Below are 25,269 nucleotides of genomic sequence, written 5' to 3' on the forward strand. Positions count from 1 at the left end.
ACAGAGTCTGACTCTGTTGCCCAGGCTGAAGTGCAGTGGCTCGACCTCAGCTCACTGCAATCTCTGCCTTCCAGGTTCAAGTGATTCTTCTGCCTCAACCCCCAAGTAGCTGGGATTACAGGTGTGTACCACCACACCCAGCTAATTTTTGTATTTTTGGTAGTGATTTTTTTTTTTTAACAGCCCACAACCTAAGAATAGTTTTTAACATTTTTAAATGATTGCATTTTAAATTGTTATATAAGTACCTACATAATAGGCTTCATAGTGTCTCTTGGCCCACAAAGCCTAAAATGTTTACCTATTGAGCCCTTTAAAAAAATATTGTCACCTCCTAATTTAGAATAGACATAATAATTAACTAAAAATATTCTGCACTTATTTTCCTTGGGTCCCGTTGTTTACCTGGATGCTGTTGGAATCCCTCATTATGTGGGTTTAAACAGTCAGTTGAACAATTTAGCATCCTGCACAAGGGTTGAGAGAAAGTCAGTGCCATGAGTCATCTTATCTACAGGTTTGCCTTTGTGGACCTTTTCCCACTGTTTGTTCAAATTGCTACCCCAGGTGACAGTTTTTTAGTTTTTCAACATCACATTTACATTGTATTAAGATGAAAGTTTTTTGTTTATTTTTGTTGTTGTTGAAACAGAGTCTCACTCTGTCACCCAGGCTGGAGTGCAGTGGTGCAATCTGGGCTCACTGCAACCTCTGCCTACCGAGTGCAAGCAGTTCTCCTGCCTTATCCTCCTGAGTAGCTGGGATTACAGGCATGTGCCACCACACCTGGGTAATTATTTTGTATTTTTAGTAGAGATGAGGTTTCACCATGTTGGCCAGGCTGGTCTCAAACTCCTGACTTCAAGTGATCTGCCTGCCTTGGCCTCCCAAAGTGCTGGGATTACAGGTGTGAGCCACCATGCCCTGCCAGATGACAGTTTTTGATAGCTGAGGTTTTTTTTTTATTCTTTTCTTTTCTTTTCTTTTTTTGAGATGGAGTGTCACTCTGTTGCCCAGGCTGGAGCACAGTGGCGTGATCTCAGCTCACTGCAAGCTCCACCTCCTGGGTTGAAGCGATTCTCCTGCCTCAGCCTCCCAAGTAGCTGGGATTATAGGCGCACACCACCACGCCCAGCTAATTTTTTTGTATTTTCAGTAGATACAGGGTTTTGCCCTGTTGGCCAGGCTGGATGCGAACTCCTGACCTCTAGTGATCTACCTGCCTCAGCCTCTCAAAGTGCTGGGATTACAGTCATGAGCCACTGCAGCTGGCCTGATACGTTTTTCTGTTTGGCCTGGCTTGTGCTTCAGGTACAAGGCATAGCAGTGTTGTGTTTCCCTTCCTTACTGTTTTGTAAATTGAGGTGAGGGAAACTGCCTTGTGGGGTCAGTTGCCCATAAGAATAAGGAAACTTCTCCCAGTGTTGAGATGAGCTACCTGCTCTAATGAGATGTTCCAGTCAGGGTAGAACCTCACCACAGATTTTCTTGTTTTTATGGCCTCCTTTTCTCTCCTAAACTTTGTGCAATTGTCTTCAGGTATTTTTGACCGATTCATGAAAAGAGATTTCAAGGAAAATGGCCCATATATCTTCCAGAAACAGTTTTTTCTAGATCTTGTATCTGTGATTAGTAGTTATTAGCAGGAATCTGCCAAGATTTCCTGTCCTCAATTCTCATGATGCTGCACTATTCTCTTGTTCTCTTACAAATAGGTGTATACAGACTGGGTGCTGTGGCTCACGCCTGTAATCCTAGCACTTTGAGAGGCTGAGGTGGGTCGATCACCTGAGGTCAGGAGTTCAAGACCAGCCTGGCCATCATGGTGAAACCCCATCTTATAAAAAACAAACAAACAAATAGGTGTATACAGGGGTTTTACCCCAGCATTCAGTCCTAGGTAACCATTATCACTGGGCATATTTCTCACCCTTCCACTGTTTTGTCAGTTGTGTGTGTGTGTGTGTGTGCGTGTGTGTGTGTGTGTGTTTTATTTTCTGAGATGGGGTTTCACTCCATTGCCCAGGCTGGAGTGCAGTGGCATGATCTCGGCTCACTGCAGCCTCAGTCTCCTGGGCTCAAGTGATCCTCCTACCTTAGCATCCTAAGCAGCTGGGACTACAGGCATGTGCCACCACACTGAGCATATGTAAAGATAGGGTTTTGGCCGGGCGCGATGGCGCAAGCCTGTAATCCCAGCACTTTGGGAGGCCGAGGCGGGTGGATCACGAGGTCAAGAGATCAAGACCATCCTGGTCAACATGGTGAAACCCCGTCTCTACTAATACAAAAAAAAATTAGCTGGGCATGGTGGCTCATGCCTGTAATCCCAGCTACTCAGGAGGCTGAGGCAGGAGAATTGCCTGAACCCAGGAGGCAGAGGTTGCGGTGAGCCAAGATCGCGCCATTGCACTCCAGCCTGGGTAACAAGAGCGAAACTCCGTCTCAAAAAAAAAAAAAGATAGGGTTTCGCCTTCCTGGGCCTCCCAAAGCACTGGAATTACAGGCATGGGCCACTGTACCTGGCTTGTTATGTATGTTTTTATCATTGATGCTAATTTTCCTTTTATTATTATTAATTTGAGACAGGGTCCCACTCTGTTGCTCAGGCTGAAGTGTAATGTCATGATCTCAGCTCACTGCAACCTCCCCTTCCTGGGTTCAAGTGATTCTCCCACCTCAGCCTCCCGAGTAGCTGGGATCACAGGCATGTGCCACCACACTCGGCTAATTTTTGCATTTTCGTTAGAGACAGGTTTTCACCATGTTGGCTAGGCTGGTCTCAAGCTCCTGACCTCAAGGGATCTGCCTACCTCAGTCTCCTGAAGTGCTGGGATTACAGGCATGAACCACCACACCTGGCCCCTTTGGTTATTTTAATCAGTTTTTGGAGATAGAGGAGTAGGTGTCTATTTCTTCATCCACACTCAATCATTGGAGGGTAATAAAAGCTCATTAAAGACAGAAAGTGTATCTTCTGTCATGCTACCATCTGAGACCCCAAAAAGGCACAGTTCATGTCCCAGCAGTAAAGTCATGAATGACATGGGGACAATGTGAACTGATTCTCAGGGGAGGGACTGTGCAGTCTGTAGAAATGGCATTATTGATTGGCTCCAGGTGGAACAAATGCCAGATGAAAGGTCTAGAGCTAAGCAGGAAAATTATCACCTCATCTCAAGTAGTCCATAGTGCTTTTCCTCTCTTGTGGAAAATAAAAAAGTTCCTCTTCAAAGTTTCCACTCTTGTTAAAGAATAATAATAATAAATGTTAGAAATAATAGTTTCTTTTAAAGACTAACTTTCTTCAAAGCCTTCTTGCTTTTTGCTAGTAAATCTTTGTTAAGCCCTATCCTATGTAGCTATAGATGTAAAGGAATGAGTACATTCTATGTCCTTGTACATTAACCAAGATATTTGTGCTGGATGTGCTCATAGGCACGTCCCAGCTCACAGCCTATGCCCCTTCCTTATTTAAGAATGTTATTACTTTTCTAAGTCCTTTCACAAGCAGCTTCCTCTTTTCCTTTGTTCTCTATTGCCTTTACCTATTTAGAAAAGTTTTAAGTTGTTAGCCAATCAAGTTTAGATTGTGAGGTCCAGCTCCAACCAACAGAGATCAGACACAGCAGTAAGGACCCAATGCATAAGGAATAAATATGTTTGCCTTTCCTTTGTTCATTGTGCTTTTGTGGCAAGATAGTTGATGGACAGCACCCTTTCTTCAGAAAGTAAAATTGCCTTTCTGAGATTCTTTGTCTCAGTGCTGATTCTTCTTTGTGGCACCAAGCCTGTTTCCAACATTTCCCTACAGGTGGTAATGATAGATAAATAACACATCCTGGGCCGGCCAAGGTGGCTCACACCTGTAATCCCAGTGTTTGGGGAGGCTAAGGTGAGCAGATCACCTGAGGTCAGGAGTTCAAGACCAGCCTGGCCAACATGGTGAAACCCCTTCTCTACTAAAAATACAAAAATTAGCTGGGCATGGTGGCACATGCCTATAGCTCCAGCTACTTGGGAGGCTGAGGCAGGAGAATTGCTTGAATCCAGGAGATGGAGGTTTCAGTGAGCCAAGATCATGCCACTGCACTCCAGCTTGAGCAACAGAGATTTATGTATCTGAAAATAAATAATAAGAATACATCCTGGATGATAAAAAACAGAACCAATTTTGAGTTCAGCCTGGGCAACATAGCAAGAAGTTATCTCTAAAATGAAAATAAACAGAACCTGAAGAATGTATTCAGATTTGTTCCAGCAATTTTGCATAAGTTCACCTGTGCAGAGAATGTGACAGTACTCAAGTTATCTTCTTTTTTTTTTTTTTTCTCTTGCCCTTATAAATTATCCAAGTTATCTTTGGTCTAGGATGGTACTATCAGTAAATAGCCTTCTATCACACAGCAGGCTTTTGGGATGCTCTTTATAAAATATGTTCCATTGACCTCTGGGAGTTCCATTAAAAAAAAAAAAAAACACCTTGATGATAGTGGGGGTATTCCACAGCAGAATAAGCTTAAATCATACTGTTATGAAGATTCATAGTCTGGCCTTTAGCTTGATGAAAGCAGGACAGACTTTAAATAGAAACTTACCTTGCAGAGATGTAGGAGACTTGAGAAGAACCACGTTTAAGAATGAGCTTGCCTGGCTGGGCATGGTGGCTCATGCTTGCAGTCCCAGCACTTTGGGAGGCCAAGACAGATGGATCACCTGAGGTCAGGAGATTGAGACCAGCCTGAATAATATTGTGAAACCCTGTCTCTACCAAAAAATATGAAAATTAGCCAGGTGTGGTGGCATGTGCCTGTAGTCCCAGCTACTTGGGAGGCTGAGACAGGAGAATTGCTTGAACTCAGGAGGTGGAGTTTGCAGTGAGCTGAGATCACACCACTGCACTCCAGCCTGGGCAACAAAGTGAGACTCCGTCTGAAAAAAAAAAAAAAAAGAAAAAAAGAATGAGCTTGCCTGGAGATTAACTTTCAGAATAGTTCACCTCTGTGAACGTGCTCTCCCACACAAACAATGAAAACTGGCAAAACCACAAAGGCTAATAATTTTAGAACTCTAGAAATTAACCAAAGCCAACGAACAAACAGAATTGTCTATCCAAGAGAAACTATTAAACTTTGCTAAGGCAGTGTGATCTGTGGTATTTTAACTTACGGATGGGATGCTATTCCCATCCACCTTCCCTTCCTCAGCTCAGCAGAGGAAGGGAAGCTGTGAGCAGCAGTCTCACAGCCAGTGGCAAGGGCTGACCTCTTGTGGAGGTCATTTAAAAGAAATATCCCTCAAGCCCAGCCAGTATTTAGTTCAAACTTGCAGTTCTCTGGAAAATCTCTATTTAGGGAGTTGTAATTATTTGATGACTTAGAACTCACCTCATCAGAAAAAATGCCCAACTCCCAAGGCATTAACAAAACAAGAGCCATCTGCTAGCAATGTTGAGGCTAAGACTGCACTTTCAGTTGGGGTAAGCAAGAGACAGGCTAGGAATCCAAAGGAACATCCTGGAGAACTAGACATATAGGGAACTAGAAAAGGGAACTAGATGTAGGGAACTTTGAAAAGTTTTGGCATATTCCAGGGGATCTAAAAGGCTGCATGCATGCTCCAGGCTGTGTACTTACCCAGGAAAGAGATGGGAATGAAGAAGTTTCCAGTCACACGCCTCTGGCTGACCTTAAGGCTCATGAGCAAGCAGAAAACGAAAGCTAAGGCTGTCTTCTAAACTGCTTAAAGTATGAAGGCATGCCTTCTCGTACAGATTCCCTTGGCAAAGAAGACAGGACAGAAAGACAAAGCATTAAAGGAATTCTACTGATTGATCATTGGTTGATGACTAAATTATATTGACCCAGGGATAACACCTAGGAATTCTGGCTTATAAATACTTTTTTTTTAAAAAGCTAGCAGAGAACTCAATTGCCACACAATGCACAGAATACAGAAGTTATAGAATTATTCAAAGAAACTCATCAAAGAAATAAGGAGAAATAATAATAACAAAAAACAACCATCACCACCACCTCTGGAAAGTATGCCACATACATGGGACAAAAAGCAGCAAACAGAAAATGTCCCTGAGTGCGTCCAGATTTTGACCTTAGTAGACAAAGACTTTAAATCAGCTATTATAAATATGTTCAAAGAACTAAAGGAAAGCAAGTCTAAAGAACATAAAAAGAGGACCAAGCGTGGTGGCTCATGCCTATAATCCTAGCACTTTGGGAGGCTGAGGTGGGCAGATCACCTGAGGTTGGGAGTTTGAGACCAGCCTGATCAACATGGAGAAACCCCATCTCTACTAAAAATACAAAATTAGCCGGGCATGGTGATGCATACCTGTAATCCCATCTACTCAGGAGGCTGAGGCAGGAGAATGGCTTGAACCAGGGAGGTGGAGGTTGCGGTGAGCTGAGATCATGCCACTGCACTCCAGCCTGGGCAACAAGAGTGAAACTCCGTCTCAAAAAAACAAAACTAAAGGAGAGTATGACAAAATCTTGCCAATAGAGAATATCAATAAAGGATAGAAATCAGCTCATAATATAAATTTTAGAGTTGAAATGTATAAAAACTGAAATGAAAAATTAACTAGAGGTGCTCAACAATGGATTTGAACTGACAATGACCAAACCTGGGACTGGGTGCAGTGGCTCACACCAGTAATCCCGGTGCTTTGGGAAGCTGAGGAGGGAGGATTGCTAAAGGCCAGGAGTTTAAGACCAGCCTGCGCAACATAGTCAGACCTCCATCTCTACAAACGTTTAAAAATTAGCCAGGCATGGTGGCATGCACCTAACTACTTAGGAGGCTGAGGCAGGAGGATCACTTGAGCCTAGAAGTTTGAAGCTTCAGTAAGCTATGATTGTGCCGCTGCACTCCAGCCTGGGAGACAGACTGAGACCTCATCTTGAAAACAAACACACAAAACCCACTGGGTGCAGTGGCTCATGCCTGTAATCCTAGCACTTTGGGAGGCCTAGGCAGGAGGATCACTTGAGTCCAGGAGTTTAAGATCAGCCTGGGCAATATAGTGAGACCCCATCTCTTAAAAAAAATCAAAAAATTAGCTGTGCATGGTGGCTGTGAGAGACAGGAAAGTTCTTCTTCAAAGTGTATATCTTAGACTACATTATAAGGAGTTACAATCTCTTATATATTATTATATAGATATATTATAATATAGATAATATAATATAATATAATATAGATATATTATTATATATATCTTATTATAAGGAGTTACAAGGCGGGCGGATCACGAGGTCAAGAGATCGAGCCCATCCTGGCCAACATGGTGAAACTCCGTCTCTACTCAAAATACAAAAATTAGCTGGGCATGGTGGCGGGCTACAGGCATGGTCTCCAGCTACAGGCATGGTGGCGGACGCCTGTAGTCCCAGCTACTTGGGAGGCTGAGGCAGGAGAATCGCTCGAACCTGGGAGGTGGAGATTGCAGTGAGCCGAGATCGCACCACTGCACTCCAGCCTGGGGACAGAGCGAGACTCTGTCTCAAAAAAAAAAAAAGGTTAAAATGGTACATTTTATGTTATAGCACAGTTATTTTAAAAAAGAAAATTTCTTTTTTTTTGGTCTTTTTTTTTTTTAGAAACAGGATCTTGCTATGTTACCCAGGCCAGAGTACAATGGCTATTCACAAGTGTGATCATAACTCACTAGAGTCTCAAACTCCTGGGCTCAAGTGATCCTCCTACCTCAGCTTCCTGAGTAGCTGGGACTACTGTTATGCAGCACAACACCCAGCAGGAAAAAAAATATTTTAAAGTGTATGTTTTTGCTACTTTGGGTTTTAAAGAAAATAAATGTTTTGCAATGCAGCAAACACCTACATAAACCTAGTAGAAAATGTGCTTTTCCCCCTAGAGAAAAGTAGAAAGGATCTTTCCTTTTCATTCAATTATTAAATACTCATCCTATGTCTGCACTATGCCTGGTAACTGAAATACATAATATTTATGTTTCTGTCCTCAAGATGCTTATGAGGGCTGGGTGCAGTGGCTCACACCTGTAATCCCAGCACTTTGGGAGATCACCTGAGGTCAGCAGTTCAAGACCAGCCTGGCCAACATGGTGAAACCCCATCTCTACTAAAAATACAAAAATTAACTGGGGATGGTGGTACATGCCAGTAACCCCAGCTACTCAGGAGACTGAGGCAAGAGAATTGCTTGAACCCAGGAGGCTGAGGTTGCAGTTAGCTGAGATCATACTACTGCACTCCAGCCTGGGTGACACAGTGAGGCTTCATCTCAAAAAAAAAAAATGCTTATGGACCAGTTCAGGGGGTAAGGCATCTATATATAGTTGTCCCTCCTCTGCTTTGGCGGATACATTCCAAGACTCCCAGTGGATGCCTGAAACCTCAGATAGCATCAAATCCTATATATAGTATATTTTTTCTTATATAGTAATGGGTATGTAGTGTATACAGTGTAGATATATTGTACAAAAAAGACGAATCTCTGTCCTGTTCTGCAGGACAGAACAGAATGGAGAATTAAAGATTTTTTTTTCACACTACTCAGAATGATGGGCAATTTAAAACTTATTAATTCATTTCTGGAATTTTCCATTTGATATTTTTGGACCCCAGTTGACTGTAACTGAAACTGCAGAAAGAAAAATAGCAGATAAGGGAAGGACTACTGTATATTATGCTATGTTAAATTATAACATATCACTATAAGAGACCTTAAGGGGACAGATTATTATGTGATCTCTTTTTTTTTACTTTTGAATTACACATTTGTCCTAGTCCATTTTCTGTTGCTACAACGTACTATCTGAGATGGGATAATTTATGAGGAAAATTTACTTTGTCAGCTCTGGAGGCTGGGAAGTCCAAGGTTGAAGGCTACATCTCATGAGGATCTTCTGCTGGGGGGGCTCTCTGCAGTGTCCTAAAGCAGCATAGGGCATCACATGGCTAGGGAGCTCAGGAGAGAGAGCCAACCTGGCTTTTTATAACAGAGCCACTCTCATGATAACTAACTCACTCCCATCATAATTCATTAATCAATTAACACATGAGTAGATTAATCTATTCATGAGGACAGAGCCTTCATGACCTAATCACCTTCTAAAAGCCCCCACTTCCCAACACTGTTACACTATGAATTAAGATTCTTTTCTTTTTTTTTCTGTTGAGACAGGGTCACACTATCGTTCAGGCTAGAGTGCAGTGGCATGATCACAGCTCACTGCAGCCACAAGCTCTTGGGCTCAAATGATTCTCTCACCTCAGCCTTCCAAGTAGCTGGGACAACAGGTTTGTGCCATCATACTCAGCAATTTTTTTAAATTTTTTGTAGAGACAGGGTCTCACTATGTTGCCTAGGCTGCTCTTGAACCCCTGGGCTCAAGAGATCCTCTCACCTCGGCCTTCCAAAGTGCCGGGATTACAGACATGAGCCATTGTGCCCAGACTAAGTTTCAACATGAGTTTCAGAGGGGACAAACATTCAAACCATAGCAATATTCTTTCTCTCTTTTGATATACTATACTCTCTTATCTTTACCTATCATCAACAATTACACATTATTTTCCCTAGTCTTAAAGCTTTTTCCCATGTCTTCCTGAATATATATGTGTGGCCATATGTATACATACTTTATATATATTATGTATAACATATTATACACAAAATATATATATATATATATTCTTTTTTTTTAAGAGATGGGGGTCTTGCTATGTTTCCCAGTCTGGATTAAAACACCTCAGCTCAAGAAATCCCACCTCAGCCCAGCTTCTGATACATCAGCCTTAATAAACAAAAAGCTGGACCCAAATTCCTCAGTATTTGTTAGGCTCAGTAGATAGCCTTACCATATATGTTGTATTCTAAGTTAAAAACATGTGTCATTTGCACATTGTAACTAAAATGTTTGGTGGGAGGTTGGTGGTATATGGGATCACTCAGGATAATGGTATTTCTAGCAGATGGCTCAAGAGTTGCCATTATTATATGACTATATTATATTGCCTATAGTTTTCCTTGTTCCTATTTTTTCTTTTCTTTTTTTCTTTTAAGACAGTCTCACTCTGCTGCCGAAGCTGGAGTGCAGTGTCACAATCATGGCTCACTGCAACCTTGAACTCCTAGGCCCAAGCAATCCTCCTGCCTCAGCCGTCCAAGTAGCTGGGACTACAGATGCACACTACCATGCCTGGCTAATTTTTAAAAATTTTTCTTTTGTAGAGATAGGGTATCACTATGTTGGCCAAGCTCATTTTGAACTCCTGGCCTCAAGTGATCCTCCCATCTCAGCCTCCCAAAGTGCTGAGAGTACAGACATGAGCCACCAGGCCAAGCCCCTACTTTTAAATTTTTTTCCTGATCCATGATCTTTGCTATTTTCTATGTCATTGAAAAAACTATAATCTTTAACTGTCACAAATAAAGAACTATATATGTATAAATATGTACATATATATATAACTATATATATGTACATATATATATATATAGAGAGAGAGAGAGAGAGAGACAAGGACTCACTGTGCCAGTGGTGTGATCTTGGCTCATAGCAATCTCTGCCTCCCAGGTTCAAGGGATTCTCCCCTCAGCCTCCCAAATAGCTGGGACTGCAAGTGCACACCACCATGCTTGGCTAAATTTTTAAAATTTTTCATAGAGATGGGTTTTCACCATGTTGCCCAGGCTGGTCTCAAACTCCTGAGTTCAAGCAATCCAGCCACCTTGGCCTCCCAAAGTGTTGAGATTACAGGTGTGAGTGGCTACACCCAGCCAAGAACCACAACTTTGATTCACAAACTTCTATGTATTTTATACAGTCTGATAATTAGAAAAGATTCTAGAAATTTTTACTAAGTGCAATGTCAAGGTGAAAATGCACCCATGTTTAAAAAAAAAAAAAGAAAATGAACCCACTTATAATTGCTCAAGCAAATGTGTTCCAGTGTTATCTTCCTATGAGCTTCATTGCAACTAAAAATACTTGAGCACTGACCTATATTGGAACTGTCACAGCATCATTACAACCCAAACCAAGTCATTATCTCCTCCTCTGTGTTCCCACAAGGTTTTGTGCAAACCCTATCACAGACTTTTCACAATGAATTATCATTGGTTACATGTCTGCCTTTCCGTGTATGATCCTTAAGCCTTTATTCCATACATTAAACCACTCTTGGCAGCATGAATCCAAAACTAGTCAGTCCCTCTATGCTGGGTTTCTACTTCAGATTGTCAAGGAGAGTAGGCAGATTGTGTGTGCACAATCTGACCTCCCACGCTCAAGCAGTCCTCCTGCTTCAGCCTCAGGTGGGCTTCTTCAAAATAAGGACTGGCTAATCAGAGGCTATACTTTGTTTTGCTTCTTAGGGTCAAATAGGGATGATGATTTTTCTTTTTTTGTTTGTTTGTTTTGTTTTTTGAGATGGAGTCTTGTTCTGTTGCCTAGGCTGGAGTGCTGTGGTGCAATTTCAGCTCACTGCAAGCTTTGACTCCCAAGTTCAAGCGATTCTCTTGCCTCACCCTCCTGAGTAGCTGGGATTACAGGTATGCACAACCACACCTGGCTAATTTTTGTATTTTTAATGGAGTCTGATTTCAGCATTTGGCCAGGCTGGTCTCAAACTTCTGGTGTCAAATGATCCATGCTTTGGGCTCCCAAAGTGCTGGGATTGCAGGCATGAGCCACCATGCCTGGCCTAGTTTTTTTTTTTTTTTTTTAAGGCAGGTCTTGTCTGTCACCCAGGCTGCAGTGCAGTGGTGCAATCACCGCTCACTGTAGCCTTGAACTCCTGGGCTCAGGTGATCCTCCCACCTCAACCTCCCAAGCAAGTAGCTGAGACTACAGGTATGCCACCATGCCCAGTCAATTTTTTTTTTTTGAGACAGAGTCTCGCTTTGTCACCCAGGCTGGAGTGAAATGGTGGGATCTCGGCGCACTGCAACCTCTGCATCCCGTGTTCAAGTGATTCTCCCACCTCAGCCTCCTGAGTAGCTGGGATTTCAGGCACCTGCCATCATGCTCAGCTAATTTTTGTCCTTTTAGTTGAGATGGGGTTTTACCATGTTGGCCAGGCTGGTCTCAAACTCCTGATCTCAGGTGATCCACCTACCTTGGCCTCTTGAAGTGCTGGGATTACAAGTGTTAGCCACTGTACCTGGCCTTAATTTTTGTAATTTTTTTGGTAGACATGGGGTTTCACCATGTTGCCCAGGCTGGTCTTGAACTCTGGAGCTGAAGCAATACCCCTCTCCTCTGCCTCCCAAAGTGGTGCATTTACAGGTGTGTGCCATGGCAGCCAGCAGGGATAGGATTTTTTTGAGACAGGTTCTCACTCTGTCACCCAGGCTAGAATGCAATGGTGTGAACACTGTTCACTGCAGCTCTGACCTCCCGGGCTCAAGCAATCCTTCCTGCATCAGCCTCAGCTAAGTAGCTGGGTGCACCTCACCACACTTGCCTAAAACTTTTTTAAAAAAGTTTTGTAGAGATTGTGTCTTGCCATGTTGCCCAGGCTGGTCTCCAACTCTTGGGCTCAAGTGATCCTTTTGCCTCAGTCTCCCAAAATACTGGGATTACAGATGAGCCACTGCACCCAGCAAGGAGGTGTATACATCAGTAAACACAGTAAAGAGCAAGAGCAAGGGAACAGCCTAGCAGGTAGCAGTTTGGATTAATTTTGGTCATAGGATATATGTCTAACAAGCAGGGTGAATTTAAAGGGGCCAAGACAAGATGGATGGTAACTATGAACATGTTCAGAAAACTCTTTAGTTTTCTGCAGATATGGGTGATGAGGGATGATGAGAATTAGGCTGGATTTAGGCCAGCTGTGGTGGTTCACACCTGTCATCCCAGCACTTTGGGCAGCTGGCAGACTGCTTGAGACCAGGAGTTTGAGATCAATCTGGAAAACATGACAAGACCTTGTGCCTATAAATGTATCTATTTAGCTGGGCTGGTATCATGTGCCTGTAGTCCAAGCTACTCAGGACGATGAGGTGGGAGATTCACTTGAGCCCAGGTCAAGGCTGCAGTGAGCTGTACTGGCACTACTGCACTCCAGTCTGGGCAACAGAGAAAGACCTTGTCTCAAAACAAACAAACAAAAGAATTAGGCTGAATTTCTTTTTTTGAGATGGAGTCTTGCTCTGTCTCCCAGGCTAGAGTGCAGTAGTGCTATCTTGGCTCACTGCAACCTCCGCCTCCGAGGTTCAAGTGATACTTCTGCCTCAGCCTCCTGAGTAGCTGGGACCACAGGCGCATACCACCATGACTGGCTGATTTTTATATTTCTAGTAGAGATGGGTTTTCACCATATTGGCCCGGCTGGTCTGGAACTCCTGACCTCGTGATCCGCCCACCTCGGCCTGCCAAAGTGCTGGGATTACAGATGTCAGCCACCGCACCTGGCCTAGGCTGGATTTCTTATCCACATTGTTTTCTTGGATGACCAGAAGTTGTTGACAAAGACTTGCTCTGATCTGTGGCTGTTTCAAGTTACATAGGTCATTACAAAATGACCTAGTCATTTAGCTTTTTTTTTTTTTTTTTCAGACAGAGTCTTGCTCTGTTGCCCAGGATGGAGCACAATGGCTCAATCTCGGCTCACTGCAACCTCCGTCTCCCAGGTTCAAGTTCAAGCAATTCTCCTGCCTCAGCCTCCCGAGTAGCTGGGATTACAGGCACCTGCCACCACACCTAGCTAATTTTTGTTATTTTTGGTAGAGATGGGGTTTCATCATGTTGGCCAGGCTGGTCTTGATCTCTTGACCTCGTGATCTGCCTGCCTTGGCCTCCCAAAGTGCTGGGATTACAGGCATGAGCCACTGAGCCCAGCCTCATTTAGCTTTTATGATGTGTAGTGTCATAGGTGTGCCATGACAAGACCCTATTTATTTGATGAGCAATGAATACACGTATTTTAGACTTGGAGGGCTCTTAAAAAGACTTCGGTTTTAGGAAAAAAAATCATTGTCTCCATTTTGACACTCTGTGACTAGGCAGTTCACACTTAAAAATGTAGCAGAGTCATAGTGTGTAAATTATGAAAGGTGTCTAGTATAGGCAACAAATCCTATCATTTTCTTTTCTTGAGACAGAGTCTCACTCTGTTATCCAGATTGGAGTGCAGTGGTGCGATCTCTACTCACTGCAACCTCTGCCTCTCAGGTTCAAGCGATTCTCGTGCCTCAGCCTCCCGAGTAGCTAGGATTACAGGCATGTGCCCTCATGACCAGCTAATTTTTGTATGTTTAGTAGAGACAGGGTCTCACCATGTTGGCTAAGCTGGTCAACTCCTGACCTCAAATGATCCACCCGAAAGTGCTGGGATTACAGGCATAAGTCACCACACCCAGACTGAATAGTATCATTTTCATCAATGAATCCATGTGCTTAGTGATATGTATCTCTGAAAAGGAATAGGTTTATTATGAAGTCTAAGATAATGAGTTCCTGGGAACTTTAGGGAATTGGAATGGGGTATTCCAGTTACCCATTTTGACATAACAAACCACCCCCAACATTAGTGATATAAATGAACAACCATTTCATTAAACTTTTGTGGGTGAGGATTTCAAACAGAGCACAGCAGGGATGCTTGTTTCGGCTCCATGATGCTGGGCCCTTGTCTAGGAAGACTGAAGGTGTAGGGTCTCCCAGTTTCCCCCACTTTCTGTGTCCTGACCAAAAATCAGAGTGCCTTGACTCTCTGCCAGCTGTCTGTTTTTCCCAGTAAGCATGAATTCAAACTGGGGCCTTGAACATCCCCAGGAACTGATAAAGGTATTTAGGTTTACTAGAAAGAACTGGCCCTAGCACTGAGTCAAATTCCTTAAACCCTCATGTAAACTCTATGCTTTGACCCCTTTGCTGCAGACATACCCAGGTAGAACATTCTTTTTCTCTCGCCACCTGTCATGAGGATATGCTGCAACACTCTGTATGTAAGTTCCACTAATAAATGCTTTGGACTGATCATGCTAGCATTTTGTGCTTCTTTCTTGTGAATCCCAACCAGCCTCATCTTGAGATGGTTTGGAGCACTTTTTGGGAACAGTCTTGCCTCCATTTTTGGGGTGACCCAAGCTGCAGGTTCAGTGGGACAAAATAAAGGGTGACTCAAATGTCTTACAGTTGGAATCGTCTGAAGGTTCCTCACTGAAACTGTTTGCTGGGCTGGGATGATTCAAGGGCTGTAGTCTGGAGCTGTGACTAGAATGCTTACATGTAGCCTTCCATTAGGCTTGGGCTTTGTCAGGGTATGTATGAGTAAAAAAAAAACTCAGTTTCTCCTACTATACCCTCACAACATGCCTGTGACACCAGCTGTGTGGATTTTTCCCCTTACACATCAAGCAATCAATCAATTCTGCAGCAGACACCAGCTGGGTATCCTCCAGTTCAATTCAGACACTATCTACTTGGAGAAAGCATCAGACCCCACAGGTTGAGGGCTCAGTCCCACAAGACTGCCCCCAACTTTGATGCCAACAAATGACAATTGCAAGCCCCAGCCTGTTTTACCTGTGCTTCTGATCGACTGGCTATAATCAAGGTTCCCATGTCACTCTTCTTGGGTTTGATTAATTTGCTAGAGTGGCTCAGAGCTCAGGGGAACACTTACTTACAAGTTTATTATAAAAGGATTTTTTTTCTAAATTGAGACAGAGTCTCACTCTTTTTGCCCAGGCTGAAGTGCAGTGGCACGATCTTGGCTCACTCCAACCTCCGCCTCGCCTCCTGAGTTCAAGCGATTTTCCTACCAGTTTCCCAAGTAGCTGGGATTTCAGGCGCCTGCCACCACGCCCAGCTAATTTTTAAATTTTTTTTAGTAGAGATGGGGTTTCATCATGTTGCTCAGGCTAGTCTCAAACTCCTGACCTCAAGTGATCTGCCTGCCTCGGCCTCCCAAAGTGCTAGAATAACAGGCATGAGTCATTGTGTCCAGCCAGGATATTTTAAAGGATACAAATTGTAAAAGAAAATAAAAACAGGACCTTCTAAATTTATCATGCCAAGGAAAAAGTTAAGCCCTGGAGACTGAGTCACATAGCATGTTTGCAAGTTCTGCTCCTTAGATTATAGATTAACTCTCTTCCTCACTGTTCTTGTTTTATAAATGACTAATCAAGACCACAGCTCCTCCCCTTCCACTCACTCATCTTTGTTAAAGATTAACCACCTACTTTATTGTTGTGTACCTAAAGGAGGTACAGACCAGATGACGAAAAAGACCCCATGACTGCCACATCTTCAGTGTGTAATGTTAAATATATCTTTCATGAAAGAAAAAGACCACCTGACTAATCAGATTGTTGTAACTATGCATTAAGCCTTATATAGAGCTGGATGCAGTGGTTGGCACCTGTAATCCCAGGTACTCAGGAGGCTGAGGCGAGAGGATCCCTTGAGCCCAGCAGTTACAAGCTGCAGTGAGCTATGATTGCACCATTGGACTCCAGACTACATAACACATAAAACCCTGGAGGGAGGGAGGCAGGGAGGGAAGGAGGGAGGCAGGGAGAGAGGCTTATATAGAAATATGTTGAAATTCTGTTAAGCTTCCTCAATCTTTGTCTATATAAACGATCCAAACTTCACATTTGCAAAACACTGACTTCCATCCTTTGGAATCTGTGTTTCCCAGGAGGCTGTCCCCAAACTTTGTGCTTGAATAAACACTCTTTAATTCAGACTCTGGCTGGGTGAAGTGGGTTACACCTGTAATCCTAGGGCTTTGGGTGGTCAAAGTGGGAGAACTGCTTGAGCACTCCAGCCTCGATGACACAATAAGACCCTGTCTCAATAAATAAATAAATACATTAGATTCTCATCCTTTTGACTATTTTAGGTTGACAAAATGAACAGCCAGATTAAGAGATATGTAGGGTGAGGAGGTCTGGAACGGTCCCAAGAGCAAAAACTTCCATCCTCATGAAGTTGCAGTGAATCGCCTTTTAGATGTATTTTCCTTCAACTTCTTGGAAGCCCCCTGCACTCAATCCTTCTGGTTTTTATGGAGGCCTCATTACACAGTAACAACTGATTAAGTCATTGGCCATTGGTGGCCTTCAGCCCCCCTTCCCTCCCTGGAGGTGGACCGTAGGGATACGAGTTCCAACCCTCTGAACATTTGGTTGGTTCCCTTGGCAAGCAGCACCCCCATCCAGTGGTTATCTAGAAGATTTCCAAAACCCACCTCATTAACATAAGCTCAGGTGTGGTTGCAAGGGGCTTGTTATAAGTAACACAAAACTGTCTTTCGTCTTTATCCCCTGGAGCTGTTTCAGAAACCAAGGACAAAAGGGCAAATATTTTCACAAAAGATACTCGTTTTGCTCTAGTCACTAAGGAAATTACAAGGGTCACAGGAGCTATGAGTCAGGAACCATGGAGGAAAACCAAAAAATATATAATCATATCACTCAGGGCATGGTGGCCTCAGAGTAGCTGATCTTCTTACAAGGTAGCTTAGGAATCCAAGAGTGAGTATTATAGATAACAAGGTGACCTTTGAGTGTCCTTTTCTGATCTAGCCTCAGAAAGCATGCAGCATCACTTCTGCTACACTCCATTGGTTGGAGCAGTCATAATCCACCCAGATTGAAGGGGAAAGTATTTAGATCTCATCTCAGTGAAGGGATCCTTAAGGAAATTTCAGCTTAAAAGTTATCACAGTAGGGGCCAGGGACAGTGGCTCATGCCTATAATCCTAGCATTTTGGGAGGCTGAGGAGGGTGAATCACCTGAACTCAGGAGTTTGAGACCAGCCTGCCCAACATGGTAAAACACTGACCCTACTAAAAATACAAAAATTAGCCAGGTGTGGTGGTGTATGCCCGTAATCCTAGTTACTTGGGAGGCTGGGGCATGAGAATAGCTTGAACCTGGAAGGTGGAGGTTGCAGTGAGCTGAGATCAGGACACTGCACTCCAGCCTGGGTGACAGAGTGAGACTTCATCTAAAAGAACAAAAACAAAAACAAAAACAAGTTATCACAATGTGCATCATAGTCTCTTAGGATTCTCAGGGTCTTTCTGGACAAGATTCATGTCTCAGATAACTTTGTGTGGTGCAAGGCCTCCTGCCAAATTTGAGGCTACCAAAAGCCAAGGGTTAAAGGGGATTTGGTGGACTGCAGAGGTAGTTTTGTGATACTAAGGTCCTCTGTCTAAAATGTTATAGGTGGCCATAACAGTTTAGGTCTCTTTTGTATTCTACCCTTCTGGAGCTGGGAGAGCATGATTCTGGATCTGGTTCTCTATGCTGGTCATAGATTATTGCCATCTTCTTTCTGACGCACAGATCTGATCTGTTTACTTTCCTGTTTACAATGCTTTAAGGATTGCCTATCAGCTCCAAGACAAAGTCCAAGCCCATTAGCTTCACATATAGGCCCCTTTATGTTCTGTTCCTGACCACTAGAAACTCAGATTCTATGTTCTAGTCCAAAACATGGAAAGCAGCATAGTATAATAACTGAGTTCAAATCCCCACTCCGGTAAGCTTCATTGATTTTCTGGGGTGCAAGGGAGGACCTTTCTTCCTTTAGTTGTGGACAGTCCACAACAAAAATGACCTAGTTTCCACTAGTTTCTCTAGTCAGCAAGTTCTGGAGGGCCCAAGCCTGAAAATGGATTCTAATTCTAGAGCCTATGCTTCCTTTCTGACCTTTGACCTTTAGAATAGATGCCAGCCTATTGGTCCTGACTCCTCTAAACCTCATGGTGAATTGTTTTTCAGGGACCTTATACTTTTTTGAGACAGGGTCTGGCTCTTTTGCCCATGCTGAAGTGCAGGGGTGCTGTCTTGGGTCACTGCAATCTCCGCCTCCCAGGCTCCAGCAATTCTCCTACCTCAGTCTCCCAAGTAGCTGGGTCTATAACTGCAAGCCACCGTGCCTGGCTAACTTTTGTATTTTTTTTTTTTTTTTTTGTAGAGACAAGATTTCACCATGTTGCCTAGGCTCGTTTTGAACTCCTGAGCTCAAGCAATCCACCCACCTCAGCCTCCCAAAGTGATAGGATTACAAGCATGAGCCACCGCATGTGGCTCCTCATCCTTAAAAAAAAAAAAATATATATATATATACACACACACACACACACACACAAACATATATAGTCATATATATATATATATATATATTTTTTTTTTTTTTTTTTCCTTTTTTCCAAGCAATTCTCCTGCCTCTCTCCCAAGTAGCTGGGATTACAGGTGTGAGCCACTGTGCCTGGCCCAAAAAGAAGATTTAAATTTTTAATTTTTGTTGGTACATAGTGGATGTATGTATTTATGAGGTACATGAGATGTTTTGATGCAGGCACGCACTGTGAAATAATCACATCATGGAGAATGGGGTATTCATCTCCTCAAGCATTTATCCTTTGTCTTACAAACAATCCATTTACAATCTTCTGGTTATTTAAAAATGTACAATTGTTATTATTGATTATAGTCACCCTGTTGTGCTGTCAAATAGTAGGCTTTATTCTTTCTTTCTTTTTTTTTTGGTAGCCTTTAACCACAACCCCAGCTCCCTCCCAACCCTCGACTACCCTTCCCAGCCTCCGATAACTATCCTTCTACACTCTATGACCATGAGTTCAATTGTTTTGATTTTTAGATCCCACAAATAAGTGAGAACATGTCCTGGCTTATTTCACTTAACATAATGATTTCCTGTTCCATCCATGTTGCTAAAAATAATAGGATCTTTTTTTTTTGAGATGGAGTTTCACTCTGTCACCAGGATGGAGAGCAGTGGTGCAATCTCCGCTCACTGCAACCTCTGCCTCCCGGGTCCAAGCGATTCTCCTGCCTCAGCCTCCTAAGCAGCTGGGACTACAGGCCCACGCCACCATGCCCAGCTAATTTTTGTATTTTTAGTAGACACAGGGTTTCACCATGTTGGCTAGGATAGTCTCAATCTCTTGACCTCATGATCCACCTGCCTCGGCCTCCCAAAGTGCTGGGATTACAGGTGTGAGCCACGGTGCCTGGATCTTTTTTTTTTTTTAAGGCTGAATAGTACTCCATTATGTATATGTACCACCATTTTCTTTATCCATTCATCTGTTGATGAACACTTGGGTTGCTTCCAAATCTAATCTTAGCTATTGTGAACAATGCTGCAACAAACATGAGTGTAGGTATCTCTTTGAAATACTGATTTCCTTTCTTTTGGGTCTATACCCAGCAGTGGGATTGCTGAATCATATGGTAGCTCTAGTTGTAGTTTTTTGAGGAACATCCAAACGATTCTCCAAAGTGGTTGTACGAGTTTACCTTCAAACCAATGGTGTATGAGGGTTCCCTTTTCTCCACATCTTTGCCAGCATTTGTTTTTGTCTGTCTTTTGGATATAAGCCATTTTAACTGTAGTGAGATGATATCCCATTGACTAGTCCTGCTCTTTTTTTGGTTTCCATTGGCATGGAATAACTTTTTCCAACCTTTTATTTTTAGTTTATGTGTGTCTTTACAGGTGTAGTGTTTCTTATAGGCAACAGATCAACGGGTCTTGTTTTTTCATCCATTCCGCCACTCTGTGTCTTTTTATTGAAGAGTTTAGTCCATTTACATTCAATGTTACTATTGATAAGAACTTATTCCTGGCAGCCATGAATATGCTCAGGCTTCAGAACAGGCTCGCCTCTAGTGTCCGCTGTGGCAAGAAGAAGGTCTGGTTGGACCCAAATGAGACCAATGAAATCGCCAATGCTAACTCACGTCAGCAGATCCGAGAGCTGATCAAAGATGGGCTGATCATCTGCAAGCCTGTGATGGTCCATTCCCGGGCTCGCTGCTGGAAAAACACCTTGGCCCGCCGGAAGGGCAGGCACATGGGCATAGGTAAGCATAAGGATACAGCCAATGCCCGAATGCCAGAGAAGGTCACATGGATGAGGAGAATGAGGATTCTGCGCCAGCTGCTCAGAAGATACCGGGAATCTAAGAAAATTGATCACCACATGTATCACAGTCTGTACCTGAAGGTGAAGGGGAATGTGTTCAAAAACAAGCGATTCTCATGGAACACATCCACAGGCTGAAGGCAGACGAGGCCTGAAAGAAGCTCCTGGCTGACCAGGCTGAGGCCCTCAGGTCTAAGACCAAGGAAGCACGCAAGCCCCGTGAAGAGTGCCTCCAGGCCAAAAAGGAGGAGATCATCAAGACTTTGTACAAGGAGGAAGAAACCAAGAAATAAAAGCTCCCCCTTTGTCTGTACCTACTGGCCTCCGTGATTACACAGATCAGCCATTAAAATAAAACGAGCCTTTATCTGCTAAGAAAAAAAAAAAAAGAACTTATTCCTGTCAATTTATTTCTTTTTTAATTGTTTTGTGGTCTTCCTTGTTTCCTTCCTGTGTCTTCCTCTAGCGAAAGTGATTTTCTCTGATAGTGTTATTTAGTTTATTTTTATTTTTTGTGTACCTATTGTATGTTTTTTGGTTTGAGGCTACAATGAGGCTTGCAAATACTATCTTATAAACCATTATTATACTCTGATAACAACTTAACACTATTCTCATAAACAAGCGAAAAGAAACTAATAAACTCTACATCTTAAATTCTTCCCCGTTTTTAAACTTTTGTTATTTCTATCTTATTTTATAGTCTATGCCTTGAAAAGTTGTCATAGTTATTATTTTTGATTGGTTCATCATTGGTTCATCATTTAGTCTTTCTGCTTAGCACAAGTAGTTTCTACACCACAGTTACAGTGATTTCTCACTGCTCATTAATGTCTTTTTGTTTCTCACTGAAGTACTCCCTTTAGCATTTCTTGAAGGACAGGTCTGGTATTGAAATTCCTCAGCTTTTGTCAGGGAAACCTTTACTTATCCTCTACCTTTGGGAGTTTGACTATTAAATGCCTTAAATAGTCTTCTTTCAGTTAAATCTGCTTGGTGTTCTATAACTTTCTTGTACTTGGATATTGATATCTTTCTCTACGTTTGGGGGATTCTCAGTTATTATCCCTTTGAATAAACTTTTTACCCTTATCTCTTTCTCCACCTCCTCTGTAAGGTCAATAACTCTTAGATTTGCCCTTTTGAGGCTATTTTCTAGATCCTGTAGGCATGCTTCATTGTTTTTTATTCCTTCTTGTCTCCTCTGTGTATTTTCTTTTTCTTTTCTTTTCTTTTTTTTTTTTTTGAGTTGGAGTTTTGCTCTTGTTGTCCAGGCTGGAGTGCGATGGCGTGATCTCGGCTCACCACAACCTCAGCCTCCCAGGTTCAAGCAATTCTCCTGCCTCAGTCTTCCAAGTAGCTGGGATTACAGGCATGTGCCATCATGCCCAGCTAATTTTGTATTTTTAGTTGAGACAGGTTTTCTCCATGTTGGTCAGGCTGGTCTTGAACTCCTGACCTCAGGTGATCTGCCCACCTCAGCCTCCCAAAGTGCTGGGATTACAGGCATGAGCCACTGCACCCAGCCTGACTGTGTATTTTCAAATAGCTGGTCTCAGGCTCACTAATTCTTTCTTCTGCTTGAACAATTCTGCTATTACAAGACTCCGGGCTGGGTGTGGTGCCTCACACCTGTAATCCCAGAACTTTGAGAGGCTGAAGCAGATAGATTATTTGAGCCCAGGAGTTCAAGACCAGCCTGGACAACACAGCAAAACCCTATCTCTCCAAAAAAATACAAGCCATGCATGGTGGTGTATGTACACCTTTAGTCTTAGCTACTGAAGGGACTGAGGTGGGAGGACTGCTTACACCTGTGAGGTTGAGGCTGCAGTGAGCTGACATCATGTCACTGCACTCCAGCCTGGGTAACAGAGTGTGACCTTGCCTCAAAAAAAAAAAAAAAAAAAAAAAAGATTCTGATGCATTCTTCAGTATGCTAATTACATTTTTCAGCTCCAGGATTTCTGCATTTTAATTATTTCAATTTATTTGTTAAGTTTATCTGATAGAATTCTGAATTCCTTCCTTCTGTTATCTTGAATTTCTTTGAGTTTCTTCAACATGGCTATTTTGCATTCTCTGAAAGTTCATATATTTCTGTTCCTCCAGAATTGGTCTCTAGTGGCTTCTTTAGTTCATTTGGTTAAGTTATGATTTCCTGGATGGTACTGATGCTAGTAGATGTTCTTTAGTATCTGGGCATTGAAGAGCTGGGTATTATCAGAGTCTTCACTGTCTGGGCTTGTTTGTATTTGTCCTTTTTGGGAAGGCTTTCCAGATATTTCAAAGGACTTCAGTGCTGTGATCTAAGCTGTATCTGCTTTAGGGGGTATCCCAAGCCCAGTAATGCTGTGTTCTTGCAGACTTGTAGAGGTACTACCTTGGTGTTCTTGCGTAAGATCCAAGGGAATTCCAATGGATTACCAGGTAGAAACTCTTGTTCTTTTCCCTTACATTCCTTAAATACGCGAAGTCTCTCTCTCTGTGCTAAGCTGCCTGGAGCTGGTGGGGGGAGGGAGGGGAGTTTACTCCAAACCCAGTAACACTGTAGTTCTTTGAAGTTCTTGCAGACTCTTACGACCTTGATGGTCAAGGACAGCATCTGGGAGAAATTCTCTGGATAACCAGAGACTCTTGTACTCTTACCTTACTTTCTCCCCAACGAATGGAATTTCTCTCTGTCCTGAGCCACATAAAGCTGGTAGTGGAGTGACAGAAGTACCCCTGTGGCCACCACCACTATGACTGCACTGGGTTAGAGCTGAAGCCAACATAGCATTGGGTCTCACCCAAGACCTGCTGTAACCACTCCCTGGCTACTGCCTATGTTCACTCAAGGCCCTGGGGCTCTACAATTAGCAGGTGGCAGAGCTAGCCAGGTGTGTGTCTTTCCCTTCAAGGTGGCAAGTTCCCCCAGGCCCTAGGTAGATCCAGACGTACTGTCCAGGAGTCAGGGACTAGAGTAAAAAATGTTAGAAGTCTACCTGGTGTTCTATGGTACTGCAGCTGAGCTGGCTCTCAAACCATAAGACACAGTCCTTTCTACTCTTCCTTTTCCTTTCCAAAGGGAGACTAGCCTCACTCTGTAGCCACCACCACCACCACAAGCCATGGGAAGTACTTGCCAGACTACCACCAATGTTTCCTTAAGGCCCAGGGGCTCTCAAGCCAGTGTGTGGTGAATGATGTCTGGCCAGAGACTCACCCGTCACAGCAGTGGGCTCTACTCTGGACCAGGGCAGGTCAGAAATGCCATTTAAGAGTCAAGACCTGGAATCAGGAACCCCAAGGGCCCACTTGGTGCTCTACCCCTCCGTGGCCATGCTGGTACCTGAAGCCAGCAAGTCTCAGAGGATCACCCGAGGTCCACAACGTAGTACCTGGGTATATCTGCTGGTTATTTAGGGCCCAAGGGCTCTTCAATTAGAAGGTGATGAATACTGCCAGGACCAAGTCCTTCTCAGGACCTCCTAGCCCATCACATACATCTGAATAACTTTCAATCTGAAAGCAGTGAAGAAGGGATCAAGAGGCCCTTTCATCCAGAGTCCCCTTCATGACTACACACATTTTTTAATGTCTAACTCAGTGATACAGTTTGGCTTTGTGTCCCCAGCCACATCTCATCTTGAATTGTACTCTGATAATTGCCACGTGTTGTGGGAGGGACCCAGTGGGAGATCACTGAATCATGGGTGTGGTTTCTCCCACACTGTTCTCACAGTAGTGAATAAGTCTCACGAGATCTCATGGTTTTATAAGGAGAAACCCCTTTCGCTTGCCTCTCTTTGCCTGCTGCCATTTACATAAGATGTGACTTGCTCCTCCTTGCCCTCTGCCATGATTGTGAGGCCTCCTCAGCCATGAGGAACTGTAAGCCCAATAAACCTCTTTCTTTAGTAAATCGCCGAGTCTTGGCTATGTCTTTATTAGCAGTGTGTAAATGGACTACTAATATACTCAGCATTTAAGGTTTACACAGCAATCAATATGTGTGTCTGACATACCTTTACCTGTTTACAGGAACTTACTATCCTGATTTAGCCAAAATGTCCAATAACATGTGCATTCAATTTCAGGGGATTCATGGATCCCTTGAGGTAGGGTTGCTGGATAAAATACAGATGTCCAGTTAAATGTGAATTTCAGATGAACAACAAAGTTTTTTGTTGTTTTTTGAGACAGGGTCTCATTCTGTCATCCAGGTTGGAGTGCAGTGGCATGATCATGGCTCACTGCAGCCTCAACATCCTGGGCTCAAGTAATCCTCCTGCCTCAGTCTCCTGAGTAGCTAGGACTACAGGTGCACGCCACCACACCTGCTATTTTTAA

The 25,269-nt window shown here is 43.2% G+C and overlaps 1 pseudogene; it reads left to right on the forward strand.

The window, feature by feature from the left end:
* Window positions 1-20,640: 20,640 nt before the first annotated feature.
* Window positions 20,641-21,242, forward strand: LOC105730693 (large ribosomal subunit protein eL19-like; annotated as a pseudogene).
* The last annotated feature ends 4,027 nt before the right edge of the window (window positions 21,243-25,269 follow it).

Source organism: Aotus nancymaae, unplaced genomic scaffold, assembly GCF_030222135.1.
Source record: "Aotus nancymaae isolate 86718 unplaced genomic scaffold, 86718_ANA_hifiasm-v0.15.2.pri h1tg000018l, whole genome shotgun sequence".
NCBI classification, from domain to species: Eukaryota; Metazoa; Chordata; class Mammalia; order Primates; family Aotidae; genus Aotus; species Aotus nancymaae.